We start from the raw sequence: 19,757 nt of genomic DNA on the forward strand, positions 1-19,757 counted from the left end.
TAGGTGCCGTCATCATGATGATGATAATGATTAATGATAACTGTGCAGCCTGAGCGTGGGGACTCGGGCCCGTCTTATGGATCTGGAGTAGGATCCAGGTGTAGCAACATTGGTGCCAAGTATCTGTTAAGACCCGGACTCAAGTATAAGGTGGCTGGTGAGAGAAATAAAAAATGGAAACTAGAACAAAGATTTAGACTGGACCTCAAAAACAACAGAGAAGCTCACTCTCTAAACCCGGGTAATACAATTGCATTCATGGCGTGTTGTTCATAGTACTGAATCCATAAGAACAATACTGGTTCTGGCTCTTGACTGGAGCCTCACCCGCACATGGCATGCACTAGAGGGTCCAAAGAAGAGAAAGGATCCCAGTCAGAGAACCAAGCAGATTACTGCACAGTGAGAAGTAACTGAATACATTTGACCTGACCATTTTTCAACCACATAATGTAAACTTTGAGAGGTGAATGCAACCAGATGAAACCAGAATTAGAATGTGGGCCTCCCACAGCAGAGCTGGGGCCTCCAGACCCAGCCACCTCAGTGGCTGGAGTTTAAGGAGTATGCACAGGAATGTTCTCAGAAGGCCGATGATCCTAGGACATGTCCTTGGTATATGTATTAAATGAATAAGAAGTAGAATCTGAGGCCCAACCAATAGTCTTTATCAAATCCATTTCTTTTCCTGATGACTAGATACATCTAAAAAAATGGATATTTTAAATAATTCATTCTTAATTTTTTTTTTGTACTGGTGATTGAACCCAGGTACATTCTACCTCTGAACTGAACTCCTACACCCTCCTTCCTTTTTTTTAACTTTTATATAGGATTTCATGAGTTACTGAGGGCCACACTAAATTGCTGAGGCTGGCATCAAACCGCAGCCTCCCAAGTATTGGGATTACAGATGTGCCTGGTTTTAATTCTTACATCTTGTGTTGCATTCTTATGCCTTGAGTAAGCATGTTATGCTAAAGGTCACCATCACCTTGAGTCCAGCATAAAGTAGCACTAACTTCTTTTTAAATTCTAAAATAAAAATGATGTCTTTATAGAAAATAAAATTAACCAAGGCACAAGAACCTGAGAACCATACGAAGTCAAGGACACGCCAGAAGGTAAAAAGGACTTGAAGAATATATTCATGAGAAAGGAGGGACAGTCCAGCATTACATGGAGTAAAAGTGCCCTTTCCAGAGAGACTCCTGAACCTAATTTATCTATCTTCACCAAGGCAGGAAATGCACTACAATATTCAGGATAGGGGGAAGCGACAACCTAATGATGACAGAACATCTTTCACGTTCCGTGGTAATTGAACAACCTCGACATCAAAGGCAGGGCTGGTAGCCTCTTGGAAAATTGAATGTCATTTTGCTTTCCTTTTCACTTTTTACTACATCAATGAACTTTAGCGTCTTCTCTGGCTCTATTTTTCCATTTTCATTTAGCATTGACACAAAACAGACCTGACTTTAAGCATACCAGGCAAAGAGTGATTTATGTTGGAAAGTTTAAATGGATGGGACAGAACTACTCTTGTATCTGTTATGTTTTAATGACTTTAAATATATCCAGCTAAACAAAGCTCAGGCCTTCACTATTACAGGTAGCTTGACAGAATAGACATTCTATTCTACAACCATCTTATAACGGAGAGCGTGCAGCCATCTCTGAAGCCAGCCATCTGCCCAGATCACTGATTTTCCATCCTAGTTCTATAAACACCATCACATTTTAGAAGTGCTTTTATATCTGCAGTCATTTATGTCTTTCTTCATGCATCACTTCCTGGTGTTTTTTTTTTTTTTGAGGGGGGGAAACTAATACTTATCTCAGGGAAGGTATTTATTTAACACAAATATAAATTTTTTATATTTTTTCTTTTCTAATAGTCACCAAAAAATCCACACTTAAAAAACTTCCTCAGAAAGAGGAATTTTAGGAATACTAAGCATTTCTCTAGAATTGGAACTTGGCCTGATAAGAACAGTACATACAGCAAACTGGTGTTGATTAAACACAGCAATTATGTGAAATTTGGGAAAGAGGCATACCGGGTTTTTATTTGTTTGTTTGCTTTTTTGGTTTCTGTTTTTATCATAATTAGCCCCAACCAGCACAGACTTTTACCAATATTTGCACTGTACACAATGAAATTTTGCCTATGAATGAAAACAACATCATTAGTTTGGAATTCATGAAAGAAGCATACTAAGTTGCCTGTTTTATGAGTCCAAGATGTGAGTCCTCAACCCCTCCCGTCTCTCCACTCCATCTCCTTCTGATGGGACTCTGAGATCAGCAGCTACCAAAACCTTAAGAGAAAAGGTGAATTTTACCCCATATTCCAGAAAAAAAAAAATAGCAGATTTCCTCACCCTTCCTTTGCCCCAAGGTATTGTAAAATTAGAGTTTCCTGTTAAGTGAGAAAAGAAAACTACTTATTTTGCTGAACTACTTATTTTACACTTTGAAGTTGTAAGCCATCTCATATTGAGAGCCACGTAAACTATCATGATTTTACATTTTCTTTAGGACTAGTGTATCTTCTGTATAGACCTCCCCTTAAGCTCATCTTCTAAGAGCAGCAAGAAAGAAGAAATGGGAAGAATAAGCCAGTTCAATGATGGCCTAGGAGTTTAGAGGAAGAAAAGAGGTTTCACTTTATTCTGCCCAATAATAATAAATGCTAGTGAGGATGTGGACTAAAGGAACATTTATATGCTGTTGGATGGATAGTCAACTAGTACAGCCACTGCGGACATCAGTCTGGAAGTTCCTCATAAGACTGGGAATGGCCAATGATATCACTCTTCAGTATTTGTCCCAAAGAATTAAAGTCAGAATGCTGCGTGATAAATGTGCATCCGTGTTTAGAGCCACACGATTCACAATAGCCAAACTAGGTAGTCATCAACAGATGAACTGATAAATAAAATCTGGTATATATATACAATAGAGTTTTACTCAACCATAAAGGACAGAATCGTGTCATCTACAGGAACATGATGGAACTGAGGAACATCATTCTGAGTGAGTAAGAAGACTCAAAAAGCCAAAGGTGTATGTTTACCCTCACATATTAAAGCTAGAGGAAAAATAAAGAGGAGAAGTCTGAGGAAGAATATAGACCAAATTATTCCATGTGTGTATAAGAATATATCACTATGTATCCTACTGTTGTGTGTAATTGTGGCATACCTACAAAAGTTATAAAAAAAGTAACCATGACTCTTACACATGTCCAAATTTATAACAATTCTTAATATCAATATAAAATGAGTGTTCAAAATGACAGTTGCCTCACATCATAAATATCTTATTTATTTATTTTATGCTTTGTTGTTTGAATCAAAATCCAAATAAAGCATATACTTTTTAACTAAAAAATAGTAGGTAGAGATACAAATAAACTGTATCATTCAGTCTCATTATATCAACGTTACCTAACAAACAACCAAAAAAGTCTCAGTGGCTTACGTAGATTTCATCTCATAGACCTTCAGGAAAGCTTGCTTCAGAAATAGTTGACTGGTCCTCAGGGACAGCCTGGACTCCAGCTCTGAGTCTGTTCAGGCTCACTCTATAAGTCTTTCATTTGGCACCTGGGCAGAAGGAGCAATGACCTTTCCACTGTAGAGACCAGAGGTCCAAGAAGACCAATGAACACTAAAGCCTCACTTTCAAATTGGTATGCTATAACATCTGCTTATATCTCACTGGGCAAGCAAGTCATATGAGCAAACCCAGTCTTTGTAGGGGGAGGAATACTGTTGGGAATCCATGGGAAGAGACAGAAAGAAGGAAGACGTGTAAACAACACAGTGCACCTGGGGGTAGGCTTCATTTCCCTCCATCATGGCATTTTATTCCAGAAAGTCATAGATGGATTCCAGAGGATCACAGAAGCCTGCAAAATCTATCCACAAAATATGGGCATTTACGTACTTTCTTTCCTTCTTCCAAAGAACTTTCACCTCGCTTCCTTGAAAAAAGATTAAAACCTTGCTTTAGACAGAACTAGCTTTAAGCTAAATGCCTGTGTTTCTGCCAAAATATCAGATCTTAATCCTTGGGACCTGCAAATGTTACTTTATTTGAAATAAAGGTCTTCATAGAGGTGATTAAACTAAGGATTTTGAGACAAAAAGATTATTTGGGATTATCCAGGTAAGACCTAAACACAATCACAATCTTCCTGTAGGAGAGATGCAGAGACGTGTTGATGCACACACACAGGAAGCAGCGATGTGAAGACAGCAGACACTGGGGAGTTGTGGCCACAATCCAAGAAACATCAGCAGTCACTAGATGCTGGAAGAGGTTTGTATTGAAGAGGAAATGGGTTTTTCAGGAGACCCTCCAGGGACAGCATGGCCGAAAGGTCCCTTTATTTTGACCCAGAGAAGCTGATTTTGAACTTCTAGCCTCCAGAACTCTGACAGAATAAAACACTGCTGCTTTAAGCCACCAAGTCAGTGATAAATCACTAAACAAAAATCATAAGAAACTGATATACTGCCTTCCTTCAATTTTAGCCTTCTTTAAAGAAATATAAGTATTTGCAGATGAAGAAATCAGGTAGATTAAATCTTTAAGAAAGAAGGAAACCGAAACAATGCCCTGGCTTCTCCAGTTTGATCACAGGTCAATAGTTAATGAGCTATAGATTACAGCCCATTTCACACTGGAAGATTTTCAACATCTCCATATTACATTCTAAAGTGAGTTCTCCCTATGTTAGAAGTACAGCAAAGACATTTAAATGGAGATAAAACACTTAAAAAAATCCTATGATAGGATGCCATATAAGCCTAGCAGTATAGCTAAATCAAAAAGACTTATGATCTATGTTTTTGTATTGGCAAGCATGTGCAAAACCCAAACCCTCATAGACTTTCTGTGAACATCACTCTGAAAAACAATTGGTATTTACTTTCAAAGTTAAACATGACCAAGCGATTCCACCCCTAGACATTTATTACAAAGGAATCAAAACATTTGTTCACAACAAGACTTGCACCTAAGTGTTCTTAGAAGCTTATGTTATAATAGCCCCAAACCATTTATATCACCAGAGGATTGGATATATTTATACAATAGGATTTGAAACAGTAATACAAAAGAGAAAAAAACTGATATAATAAACAGAGTAATTGCTTTTTATTCCTAAAGCATCTTCAGAGTCTCCCATGGTTTCCTCTTTCAAAGAAAATGTTAGCCCAGGGCATACGTTTAGCTGTTTACATTATGTTGAATGAAAGAAGCCAGACATAAAAGTGTGCCTGTGTGATTCCATTTGTATGACGTTCTAGAACAGGCAATATTAGTAGAAAGACAATGTTAATAGAATAGTGACAGAAATCAGATCAGGGATTGCCTAGGGGAAGGTAAGTGGGGAACAGCAAAGGAACAGCAGGGAAATTCTGGGCTGATAAAAATAGCATAATTGTAATTGACAGATTGTCATATGCATTTGCCTTACTCAAGAAACTCCACACTTAATATATGACATCTTAATTTAGTCCATGGTACTTCAATAAGCAGATTTTTAAATAAATAAGTAAATGTATTTCCCAAAGAACTAACACCAATATTAGTCAAATGAATTTGAAAGCAAAGCTTAGAGCCTATCGTTTGGATTTGACACAAAGATATTATCCTTCATTCTAATAAAAATCTCACTTTGACTGGCTTGGGGAGAAGAAATAAACAAGATGAAGACAGTGCAGGGTTCAGGGCCTTCTGGGTCTAGGATGGCTTTAGGACTGGCCCTTGTAAAGACAGCGGGACATGGCAGGTGGAGCAGAGTGACTGAGGATGAGGCTCTGATGCTCCTGCTCAGGACCCTTACTGGGTCCTGAGCCTGTAAGGCTGTCATTTTCCCTATGGCTCTGAAGACAGCAGAGGGAAATGAAGCGTTAAAGTTCCTAAGAGAAATACAGTTTTCCTATGGTCAGTGCTTGTTCATCAGTTATTGTATTGCCTGCTGTTTTTGAAGGATGTTCAAAATGTCCCATATTTTCCTCTTTCAAAGAAAATATTAGGCTAAGATGCAAGGTCGCATATTTATATTTGTTATTACAGTATAATCTATTTCAGATATAACTACCTCTATTCCAAAACACTTGAGAGATTGATCTCTAACAAATTAGATGTCTCTATGTTAGATCTTCTTACCTTTAAAATGCTCATTGAGTTACTAAAGTGTCAATACATTTAAGTACATTTGAATGTTTCCCAATATCTAATCATCTATTATCAACTATTCACCTAATGCTCTTTTGGGAGATGCTAAATTTCTACTCTGTGTTTGCTTTAAAGCCAGGCATGGTGGCGCACGCTTGTAATCCCAGCATTTGGGAGGCTAAGACCTGGAGGATCGAGGTTCGCGAACAGCCTCGGCTACTTAGTGAGGCCCTCTGCAACTCAGTGAGACCCAGTTTCAAAATAAAGAATAAAAAATAGGCAGGGGGTATAGCTCGGAGGTTGAATGCCCCTGGGTTCCATCCCCAGACCCGCAAAAAAAAAAAGAGAGAAATAAAGTTGTAAAATTAGCAGCCAACATTATAGCGCACTCAAGAAGTAAACATACCCATTCCTCAAACTCGCACAAACTATTGTACATTAAGTATAATGTTGGTCAGGAGGCTGAGACCGGAGGATCACGGTTCGCAGACAGCCTCTGCTACTTAGTGAAGTGCTTTGCAACTCACCGAGGCCTTGTTTCAAATAAAAAGAATAAAAAAATAGGGCTGGCAGTGGAGCTCGGAGGTAGAATGCCCCTGGGTTCCATCCCCAGTAAGGCAAAAAAAAAAAAAAAAAGGAAAAGAACAAAAAAAGTATGATGTTGGTAGATGCATGCAATTAATCATCCTATAATTAAGTGAACAGTTGTCAAAACTTTTCATAAATTTGGCATGAAAATTAGCACAGGGTGATTTGTCACTCTGTGATGTCTCCTCAATCACATTAACTCAAACATCAATTGGGTGTTTTAGGAAGTGAGCCCTTCCATTCACTATATGCCCTGAGGCAGGCAAGCTGTGGAATAGTTACCATCACTTGTTGACATAGCAGTGGTAAGATAGCCTTCCTCAGAATTCTATTATTTCCACTTGTAGCCCAGAGTTTTGTGTTGTCATATATACTTACGAGAGGTCCATAATTAAGAATGCCCCGGGAGAAATTTCCAGAAAGAAGTTGAATTGAAAAATCACCAGTGTTTTGAAGCAACTATGAAAAAAAATTTAATTTTTAATCCTGATTCAGAAAACCAAGAAAGTCAAGTTTAGAAGGCATTCAAGTTACAGGCTTAAGAATCGAGACTTAATCATCATTCTTCATGTATACACAGCAAACAGATAAATATTCAACACACTTTCCAGGAGCTCTTCTATCAGCCTTCCTAGAGAAAAGAGGTCAGACATAATGGAATTACAGCTCATAGTTTATGTGTGTTTATTTTATTCTTGTCATCTTACAGTGCAAATTTCCACAACTAAAAAAAAAAAAAAACAAAAGCAAATGGCCACACACACACACACACACACACACAAAAAAAAAAAATAAAACAACTGGAGATACTTCTTCTAAAGTTTGTGGTCTTACTATTTAAGCTGACAAAAGCAATCTTTTATGAGAGAAGTTGATCCAAACTGTATCCTGTTTCAGATTTACCTGGAAGGCACACCTTGTTGGGCTCTGCTCCAAGCTGTCTTATCCAGTAGGTTTGTCTTTGTGTAAGGTCCTCAAATGATGTTCCTGCCATTGGTCCAGGGACCACACTTCAAAATCCACTGTAGTAGCAGTTAATACCATTTGATTCTCTCACACTAACTTCTCCATTCTTACTTCTTTTCCCATCAGAAAGGGTTGAATTTATGATGGTTTCATTTAAGAGTTTTCAACTTTACAGTGATATGAATGCATACTCATACAACGATTCCATTTTTCACTTCAAGTACAACATTCAATAAATTACATGAGAAATTTCACATCTTATTATAAAATACATTTTGTGTTAGATGATGTTTTCCAATTTTAAGACATTACAAATTTTCTGAGCATGTTTTAATTTAAGCAAGATTACTATGATGTTTGGGAAGTTAGGTGTATTAAATGAAATTTTCATTGACGATATTTTTACCATAATAACTTTGTTTTTTATGCAACCCCCCTCATAAGTCTAGAGGCATCTGTATCAAATATAGGGATGAGTTTGCCATTTCTTGGACTCCCAGTTCTACAGAAAGCACCTTTGGCCTCTGCAGACAGATTGTCAATCTGTGAGAAGGCCTATCCCAGCCTCCACAATCCACTAAGAGGATTCCTTTCCATCTTCACACTCCCAAATAATGTAAAGAAAGGGAGTAGGAGGGCCCCACTGCAATGGAATTCTGATTCACTGAGAGAATTGTGAAAATGGATAGAGATTATCTGGGAAACTCCAAATGAAATTTTAAATGGCTCTGTGCCAGATAAAATAACCAGCTGCAATTAAAAACAAGTTAAATCAAACTGTCTGGCCTTAATTGAGTATACTCTCAAAGTTTTTCTACAACAAACATGGTGCTTTCTGTAGGTGAGAATGAAATTGTCCAGTCCCTTGAAACTCATTTGAACTCACACTTCTCCCTTTCAAGCAAGGCGTGCACGGCTTTTTCTCTGAATGGCAGCGAGGCATAAGAATGTTTCAAAATGAAGAGCCAATTCCAGGATTCAAAATGTCACCTGATGCACACATGGGGAAATACCTGCTTATAGCCAACCAGCACCAGGTGTGCTGTTGTAATTTCAAGGGCTCATTCTGTGGCGATGCTGTTGGCTCAACAGCATGGAGGTGATTACACAACGTCCAGGTGCTGACCACCTAAGACACATGCATACACAATTTAGAGTCTTGTCTGGGAAAATCAATTTGGGAAAATTACTTTCAAGAAAATAAGAGGGTCCTGAAACATCGATGCAGGTAATCAGTACCTACCACCCAAAGATTCCCTCTTTCCCTCTTCGCTTCTGCTTCCTTTTAATGCTTCCAAGTCCGCCTCCATTTTAATTAACGACATCTATGCAAAGGAGTAGGAGGCATTATAAGACAGAGAAAGATGGACAGGAAGAAGGAAATGTTCCAAGACCACAGATACTATCCCAGAGTTCATGGGTCCCTTGAGGTTTTCCTACATGCCCACACTCCCTAGATTCCGAGTACATGCATAAACCGGGTAACAAACATTGAGAGCCATAAGTAAACTAATACAGCTGTTTGGAGGAAATAAAAAGCTATATACAACAGGTCTCTAAAATCAGAGAAGCAAATAAGCACAATTGTTCTGCCAGTGCTTGCTTTGCCCTCTGGCTGGCAGAGGTGCAGCCGGGCCCCAACTTGCCTGGACAAGGGTGGCTCTTGGTGGCTCAGTCTGTGTCCAGAGGATTTGTTGATTAGTCACACACTTGGTCTCCCTGTGCGTCTGAGAAAGGGCCATGATTCATCTTGACAACTGTCAGTATATTACCTCAAATGGGCACAGGCGGAGATGAGCAACCTGGTGCTGGAAAAGGGCACAAAAGAGCTGATGCCACTTCCCGTAACTCTCAAAAGGTTGAAGCTGGAAGAGTTCATGTGGCAAGATCACTGTGCTGGGAGCAGCCTGCAGAAAACGGCAGTGTCAGCACCCTCTCAGCTAGCTGCCATTCACATATAGGAGCTAGAAATGTTAGCTCAGAAGACCTGGAATTGATGCCCACAAATAAAAATGTTATGGTCCTTCACATTATTTTTCTTCCCAAATGGCATTCAGGTTTCAAAATAATTAACTTTTCATTTCATAATCTACTCATTCTGCCAATGTGACTTTACTATGAGGCTTTTAAAATAACATGTATACCCATGACCTGGAAATTCCCACTTGGGCATTTGACCAAGAGAAATGTGTGGTATACACGTGTTTGTAGAAGATATGTTAGAAGCTTCCCAGAAGTATTATTCATAAATAGCCTAGAGTGAAAATTGCCCAAATGTTCATTAACAGTGGAATGTAGACATGAGTAGTCCCAGTGCATAAAATGAACCTTTGCACAATAACAAGACTGATCTACAACCACTTTCAATAATACTAATAAATCCCCCAAGTGTGAGATTGAGTGAAAAAAGCCAGAAATTCTTTTTTTTTTTTTTTTTTTTTTTTTTTTTTGGTGATGGTACTGGGGTTCCTGGAAGCTCTTCTACCTCCGGGCTACACTGCCAGACCTATTTTTTTATTTTTATTTGGAAACAGGGTCTCTTAAGCCAGCCTCGAAGCTGGCTTCGAACCTGCGCGATCCTCCTGTCTCTGCTTCCCAAGCGCGGGTATTACCAGCGTGCGCCACCACGCCCGGCTGGAAATTCATTTTATACAACCAAAGAGTAAGCAAAACCAAAGTGTGCTGCTAGACCTGGGGAGAGACTGTCAGAGAGCACACAGGAAGGGTTCCGATGGGCTGGAAAAGGCCTGGCTTGTGTTTTGAGTGTCTGCCACGTGTGAATTTAGTTTTTAAAATGCATCAAGCTGCCAGCTTATGCCACATTCACTTGCTTGCAGGTACCACACTTCAGTATAAAGTAAGCACATAATGTCCACAAAATTCTTATTAGGTTTTCTCTGCCAAGATTTGTAAACTTTGGGATATAATGTAATCAGAATAGCAATGAAGTACTGCAAGAATTTACTACATCATTGTCAGAGCAATAGAATAGAGCAGAGTGTCATGTGGCACAAAAAATTAGTTTCTTACATAAAATATTGTCCTTAGACGTCTCTTACACCAATTATTGTCCTTATACGTCTCTTTTACCAGCAGGAAACAGCATCAGTTGGCTCTCCATGAAAGAAAAGAAGGCAGGACCATGTAGCCTATGATGCCTCTCTCCCATGCTTTCTCAGGAAGGAAAAAAAGATATTTCCCATAATCTCTCTTTCTTCCCTCCTTAGACCCCATTCTAATGATTAAATGTAATGTGGGGAGACATCCAATCAATAGAAAACTAATTTTTTCTAAATAAATAACAAATAGGTCAACTGAAATTCATAAATCATTTCTTAATCCTCAGCCAAAGTTGATCAAAAATCTTTTCTTGAAGAGGAATGTTTTTTTCTCTTAAAAGGGTCATGTGCTCTGGATCACAACAAAGCCCCTTGATGGAATATTTGCATTGTGATACATTTCTGTAATGGAGTTGCTAAAGAGTCGATTAAATCTTCTGGTAAGAAGTTTCAGAACCAGCAAGCAGTATCAATTATTCCAATCCATGTGGGTGCTCTCCGCCCCAAATTTTGAAACATACTCTGTTAAACATCAAAATTTTCACTCCAAACATGTTAAGTAGAAATACCTCTTGATTATATCATAATCCACATTCAATTGCAAATACTACCTGGATATGGATGTTAAGGCATTAAGGACTTTTTGAGTTCAAAGCATAGAGGTAGCTATTAAAGCCAGATGAAACAGAATATAGGGGGAAAACAATCTGAAAGTTTGAGTCTAATATTTTAACACCTGAAATGAAACAAATCAAAATCATATAGTAGCCATATCTTCCAACATTGCTCATTCACTTCTATAGTAGACAGCTATAAAGAAATGTAAGAAGAAATATAAATTAATTGGTGGCTAACCCAAGATCACTCAGTAGATTAGCTAGGCAAGAATTAGAGCCAGGTCTCCTAACCTCCTAATTGGCTGCTGTAGGACACTGGCTCTCCATAGAGTCTGTGAGCTATTTGCATGGACACTGGTACACAGGGGACCCCTCAGACTCACTGTAGGGAAAAAAAGAGAGAGAGAGAAAACCCAGTAGAAATGCACTAAGAATTACTATGTCCCCAGCAACTAATACAATACAGTTCTCAGTGGAGACTTCTCATTTATCCAAAGTGGGTCTTTCAGGAACTTATCAAGTAACTGGATTTAAACATCAAAATAAGAGTTTAGTTGTGTTTTTTTTTATTTTTTTCCCAACCTTAGAATTCTGATATTGTGTGATAGGTACATATACAAATACTTAGAGGGCAGAGCTCAAAATATGCAGTGATGTTACAGGAGCCCAGCACTGCCACCAGTAACAACTGACTGTAATCGTGAGCATGTTCTCCACGCTTCTTCCTGGCATGCACCCAGTGAGTTATGAGTTACTCAGCTTCCTTACTCAGGGGAAAGGGCTTGGGAGCAAATGGCACTCAGACCTGTGGCCCTGGGAGAAAATCTAACACACTGAAAGATGTGTCGGAGACATTTCATGGTAAGATCAGTAATGTGTCCCTGGTTTTTTCCCTCAGAGTTTAACAAGACTGATAATAAAGCAGATGCATTGTAGGACACATGTATACACACATGCCATATACACACACATTGTGAAATGAAGGAAATAGAGTCACTTGCCCAGGCGTTCTGTTTCATCCACTTCAGTTAAATTATCTGTAGCCTTGAATACCAGGGCAGGGTTCTATTGCTATGTTTTTAATAGAAGAAAAATTTCTGTTTGAGCCTCCTTTTTAGCAGCTTCGTGCTAATAAAAAAAAACAGCATATTTCTTGTAATGTTCTCATTTCTAACAAGGCAGATAATTTATTGATACCTAGAAACCTGCTTTTCTTGGGCTTGAACCTGGTTCATTTGGATAACCATCTCATCATACAGTATAGGATCAGGGCCTAATTGCTGCAATAGAAAAAGGATAATTGGTAAATAAAGCCTTACTTTTAGTGTTGTTCTCACAAAGGATTCTCCTGATTGGTGTCACAAAATGTATTATGTGAAATTATTATTTTAAAATTCTCTGGATCTTACTTAATCAGTTAGCTATTGCTGTCTAGTGAACCATCCCAAAACATAATGGCTTAAGACAATAACTGTTCAAGCAGCTCATGATGCTGCAGGTCAGGAATTTAAGCTGGACTCAGATGTCTATTTCTGCCTGTTGTGGCTGGGCTCCATCAAGTGCCTATGGTCTCTGCTGCCATTTAGGTAGCTCTGGGGTCACAAGTTGACTGACAGTTGATGGAAGCAATGGAAGGATTCGGGGTATGTGCCTCTCCTCCTTCAAGGAACTAGCTAAGCGACAGAGAGCAGAATTGTGCAAGACATCTCAAAGCTGAGATTTACCACTAGCATACCATCAATTCCTCTGCATTCTATAGTCAAACCAAACCACCGAGCCTGTCCAGAGATCAGAAAATCGGATTGCATCTCTTCAAAAGAGCAGCTGCAAGGTCTCATTACAGAGAGTGAAGATACAAGGGAGGCTTTTAGTAGGGGTCAGAAATGCAATCAATTGTTCGCATTTTAGTCTCAGCCAATATCCTTTTTTCAACTAATTATATCCAGTTACCTAGCATTAGAAGTAAGATTTCAAGCATAACCAGTTCTTTTCCACGAGTATTTTCAATTTTCCACTTAGATTGATACATGACTATAATCATATTAAGATTTTATGTTGACATCAAAACAGTTTTCCTAGAAGCAGGACTCAGCAAACCCTGAGACAGTCAGGACTGGAAAAACTGCAAGTTCATTTTTGTCTTCAAAGCTGCTAATAGCATTTTGTAATCACTCAATAAATGCTGCTTGAAATTCTTACGTGAAATAAGTGGCATTTTCCTCTACCAAGCTCGCCTCTCTTCGGTGTCTAATTTTGTAGACTTCTAATATGCCTTCTACTCTAAGTCAATCTCTAAGGCTTCTCAGGTGATTTCAGCCATTGGCTTTGCAGTCCCTCAAACATCATTCGCTTGGAAAAGTATTTATGGCACCACCTCTATCTGCTTTCAAACTCATCCTTTATCTTATGCTTTAGCATCCAATTTCTCCTTTCTTTCCTGAAAATTATCAGAACTGACAGCTGGGATCTTGTACTTATTTATGTCTTTTCTTGACATTTTCCCAGAGAATACTTCTGTTTTTGTTCTGCATAGTAACACCTGCAAGTGCTATGGTAGTGAGCGCATCGTAGGTACTGAACACTCACTTGTTGAATGTGTCAGTCTACTGCGCCACAAGCACCTGGGTTCTCAAACTTCAGCCTGCATCACAATCACCCAAAAAGTTTGTTAACAGAGTTTTGTGGGTCTTACTCCCAGAGTTTCTGATTCAGTGGTTCTGGAGATAAATCTGAGAACTGGCATTTCTAAGAAGTTCCCAGTCGATGCTGATGCCACTGGTCCCTAGATCACAACCCATAGAACTTTTTCAAGAGGCAACAAAACACAGTATGTAGACTTCCACAAAAATACATAATAAATAAATAAATAAATAAATAAATAAATAAATAAATATAGGCCTAGAGGTGTAGCTTGGAGGTAGAATGCCCCTGGGTTCAATCCCCAGTACCGCAAATATATATATATATATATATATATATATATATATATATATATATATATTCTGTATATATATATTTCTGTATATATATATTTCTGTATATATATATATTATATATATATATATATACAAAAAAAACTGAGACTTAGAAACGTGATAACATCTAAGTAACTGGGGAAGCAGAGAAGAGTATAGAATTGTGGTGTAAAGAATCTCCCTCTACATAAAGAAAAAAGAAGAAAGGAGATTTATAATTCAGTGTTCTATCAGTTTTCAGTCACAAGTGACAGAAAAGAAATCAAACTGGCTTAAGTAAAGAGAAAATTATTGGCTCAATGTCTAAAAATTTCAGGATATTTTTCAAATACAGCTGGATCCATGGGCTTAAATCTGGATTCAAAACTCTCCAACTCTCTTGTTCTCCTTCCTTCCTTTCTTTATTTTCTCTACTTTTCTCTCTCTTAGGTTCTCCTCTACCTGTGTTAGCCTTACTTTCAGCTAAGCCTCTCCACATGGTGACCCCTAGCAAATTAAAGTTAACACCATTCCTATGGCTGACAATTCCACAGACTCTTCTGCACAGACCAAGCAAAACTTCTGGAATTGAGTCTCACTAAACCAAACTGAATTTGATGCTTGTCACAAACTAATCACGTATCCAAAGAAATTCATCTGTCCTGGATCACGTGTCTATCTTTAGGACTGAGAAAATACACCTCTCAGCTGGACAAGGACGGGTGATTGAATAAGTATGACTCCCCAAAGGAAATATATTAAAATACTACCAGAAAAATAAGGGAATAGATGATTTTATGTGTCAACTATTCAAGTCTACTGTGCTCTTGGAAGCCATTGAGATGGAAGTCAGACAATCAGGGTCTATTTTTATGTGTATTACCAAGTTTTATTGACTTTGTCAAACCTATCATTTTCTCTTGGTTCGTTGACCTCATTTTTAATTTACTTTTTATTTATATACTTTTATTGGTGCATTGTAGCCTCACATCATATTTTAGTTCGTAGCAACAGTGACATAAATGCACACAGCACAGGAGTTGACTTGGAATTCTAGGCTTCTTCTTATCAGCAAAGCTCAACAATTTTTTTTCAGTACTGAGGATGGAAAACAGGGTCACACTATTTCTGAGCTACACCCCCACCCATATTTTTTATTCTTTATTTTTGAAACAGGGTCGCACTGAGTTGCAAAGGGCCTCACTAAGTAGCTGAGACTGTCCTTGAACCACGATCCTCCCATCTCAGCCCCCAAATGCTGGGATTGCAAGCATGCACCACCACGCCCAGCAAAGTTTAACAATTTTGATGTATACATGTCTTATCAATCCAACTTAAACATGGCCACCCAAATACAATATTTTTTAAAAATATGACTAAAAGAAAGAACCTAACATGAGCCTGGGAATCACACAATGAAGCATGAATAGAAGTGAATTCGTTAGGGAATGATAGCACCATTTATATACAATAAGCGAATGCAAAAGAATGAGTAGAGACACTAGGCAAATAGTACAAAAATGCTGCAGGAGATGAAGGGATAACTGGGTTCACCAAAGCAAATCTTCTAGCTGGGCATAGTGGTGTATGCCTGTAATCTCAGCACTTGAGAGTCTGAGACAGAAGAATCACAGGTTTGAGGCCAACCTCAGCAACTTAGTGAGACCCTCTTTCCTAATTAAAAAATGATCGAGTTGAGGATACAATTTGGAGACAGAATGTTCCCAGGTTCAACCTCCAGTAACACATGGAAGGAAAAGAAAGGAAAGGAAAGGAAAGGAAAGGAAAGGAAAGGAAAGGAAAGGAAAGGAAAGAAAGAAGGAAGGAAGGAAGGAAGGAAGGAAGGAAGGAAGGAAGGAGAAAGAAGAAAAGAAAGAAAGAAGAAAGAGAAAGAAAGAAAGAAAGAAAGAAAGAAAGAAAGAAAGAAAGAAAAGAAAAAAGAGAAAGAAAGAAACAAAGAAAGAAAGAAAAGAAAGAAAGGGAGGAAGGAAGGAAGGAAGGAAGGAAGGAAGGAAGGAAGGAAAGAAGGAAGGAAGGAAGGAAAGAAAAAGCTTCTGGGAGAAAATGGTCTTTGAGCTAAGCCTTAAAGCAAGGTTGGAGGTTGCCATGGAAATAGACATAGAGTTTGCTTTTGGCATGACCTGTATGACATGACCCAAAACTGGCTGCCTATGGGGTAGAAGGCTTCAGGCAAGACTCAGCTTGAAAATTAGGCTACGGGTGGGCTGTGGAAGACCCAGCATCCCATGCTATACACTTTGCACTGTTAGAGAAGGCAGGATAGAGGTAGGCAAGCCAAGAGGCCATGTCAAGCACCAAGCATTGAGTGTCCAATATAATTCTCACCAAAGTCTATTCATAAAATAAGTATTTATGATCCCCATCTTCCACATGAGAACATTAAGACTTGCTTACAGCTGAATAATAAATATGACCACCCACCAGTACACTGGAAATGTGTAGATAGAGTCGAAGATCATCCAATGAGTTCAAAGCTCATATTTCTTTCCCTCTGTTCCCGACATCTCACCCATCTTATTTCTCAGTGGGTCTGGATTTAGTTCTCAGTGAGTAGTAATTAGGCTGTGATGGCTGAAAACGTCAGCTCCCTTCCTAGATGCTCCCAGTGTTTTCAGCAATTGCCTCTGGCTTTCTTCTCCAACCAGCCCAGTAGGAATTATTTTGAACCCATGACAATGCCATTTTCATGAGACTAGGTTAGTACTGAAAAAAGGAGCCCTTGGAAGTTTAACAAAGTGTCTGTGACTTCTGCAAAGAAGTCACCAAGCTACATTTCTGTAAGGAAAGCAGACAGTCTTAAGAACAACTACAGCTCCAAACGTAGATATATATTTAAATGAAGTAATTTTTCTAAATTCAGCTAATGGATATAGGCCACCATGTGAGTTTGCCAGAGAGCATTATTAGGGCAAAAATTTTGCAACTCTGTCGAGTTCAAAATTGCTTAGATTGCCTAAGAATTAAGAGATTTAAATTCAGATTTAGGAATTAAGGATGAAAATCCTGTCATAGCCATGGGCAGGATTCCAGTTAGCCATCAAGTTTGAAAAGCTAAACAAGCTCATTTCTTTTTTCCTTCAGTAAAAATATAAAATTAGAAAAGAAAAGGTAATTGTGTTTTCTTCCCCTAATTTCATCTGGCATTTGTACTGTCAGATTGTAGAAACTCATGGGTCCATCTTTACTGTTTCAAAAAGCACGATGACCAGAAACCTGTCTGTATCCATTCTTTAGAGTCATCATTTAGGGTACTGGTTCTTTATTTCTCAAAAGAATTGAAACAATCACCATGGTAAAACTGGATCCCCTACCTCCAAAAATATAATTTAGAAATTGCTCTCCAATTTGAGACATTTTATGACAGGCCTGCAAAGTTTACAATAGAGCAAAAGTATAAGAACCTCTAAAGGATTATGTAATCACTAAGTCCTGTATAAGTGTTGGTTTTGGATTGCTAACAAATGTTCAAACTCTCTTGGAAAAAAAAAAAGAAAGAAAAAGAAAAACAACAAATTGTGGAGCCAAGAGGATGATTGGATCGAGTGTCAGCGTTTATGTTCAAGCAGCGTGGATTGGCTCCAGCCTGAGGTTAACTTAGAATTAAAATGGAACTGGTGGTCTTGCCTTGGCAGACAAGAGGTTATAACAAATCTGTGACCACATACAGACAGACACCACGGTCGCCAGCAAAACCACACACATGTGGCACAGTCAGAGAGCTTCAGTGAGGCAGTTCTCCACACAACAGGGTACCCTTTTCTTCCCTTTCTAAGAGACAGAGCAAACCTTATCCCTTCACACAGAAGTTAAAGGAGCCTACATCATAGTTACACAGATTAGATCGTCTTCTACCCAGAATTAAAATGAACATTATAAATGCCTGGAGATAGTTTATCCTTAGCAGAAAGCAACGTAGCTGTCATCAGCCAATCATTTGTCTGCCTACCAAAGCGAGTTTCAAAGAGATTCACTATCTTCCTGAATATCTTCATTAAGATCTCTTTTCTTTTCTTTAATTTAATGAGTGAACATTTTTTATACCCTCTGGGTATCCGTTTTGGAAAGTCCAATTCATTGGCCATTCCAAAGCACCCAAGATTCAAGACGCCACTAATTAAGACTTCAAAAAGGCAAAACACATGTAGACCCCGGTGGATTACTATGTATCCTCTGGAAGGAATAAGAAAAATAGGCAGCCCCACTGTGAATGGAAGGCTAAGATGAGGAGAAGAGAAAAGATCCATTTTGGGTGGCCTGCCAAAACGTTCACATGGTAAGTCCTATGTTATAATGGCATTGAATAAATATCTGTAACAGAGAAGAAAGTACACTTTAAGTTCTTGAAAAAAGCTAATATAATGTACCTTAGGAAAATGAAGATGGGGAAATATGAAATTTGAGGAGAGTGGTTTCACCTTTGCTATTTTGCCAACAGGCTGTAGGGTTTAATTGGTTTCCCATGGATCATGTCATGTATCAGTTATCTCTTGCTACATAACAAACCACCCCTAACCAAAGTTACAGCCTTAAAAGAACAACCAAAAGACCTAGGCTTCCTTGCTGACCTGAACCACACACAGCTGACCTTGCCCAGGCTCATTCATAACAAGTTAGCTGGAAGCTAGAATGGCCTCACCCAGCATCTGATGGCAAGCTGGGGAAATGGAGGTAGTGAGGTGATGTCTCTTATTCTACAGCAAGTTAGTCTTGACTAGATTTCAGTGTCATTGTCCCAAGAGAGTCATCAGAAGTATGCAACACCTCTGGAAATCCAGGCTTCACATTATTTTATTATTATTATTATTATTATTATTATTATTATTATTATTGTGGTGGTACTGGGGTTCCTGGAAACACTTCTACCTCCACGTTACACTCCCAGACCTATTTTATATTTTTACTTGGAAACAGGGTCTCTTAAGCCAGCAAGGCTGGCTTCGAACCTGTGCGATCCTCCTGTCTCCGCCTCCCAAGTGCAGGGATTACAAGTGTGCACCACCACGCCCGGCTAAACTTTACTTTTGATTGGCCAAATCAAGTCTATTCAAACTTTACCCATATTGCAAGAGATGAGCCATGAAAAGAGGAACAAACATCTAATCAGTGGCAATGTTTGGAGAGAATATTGTTATTTCAAATCTTCAGACCCTGTGTACTGCTCCACACTAAAGAACACAAACTCCAACCCCTATTTAACCCAACAGATATTGAGAAACATAAAGCAAGCTGGCTTTGGAGCTCTTCCTCATGCTGTTACAAGCCAACAGTATTTCATCACCATATGACTTTGTGCAAATTACTTAACTAATCTGTGATTTCTATTTCCTTATCTATAAGTTGGAGTTAATCATAAA

Source organism: Muscardinus avellanarius, assembly GCF_963383645.1.
Source record: "Muscardinus avellanarius genome assembly, chromosome: 19".
In the NCBI taxonomy this organism is placed as follows: Eukaryota; Metazoa; Chordata; class Mammalia; order Rodentia; family Gliridae; genus Muscardinus; species Muscardinus avellanarius.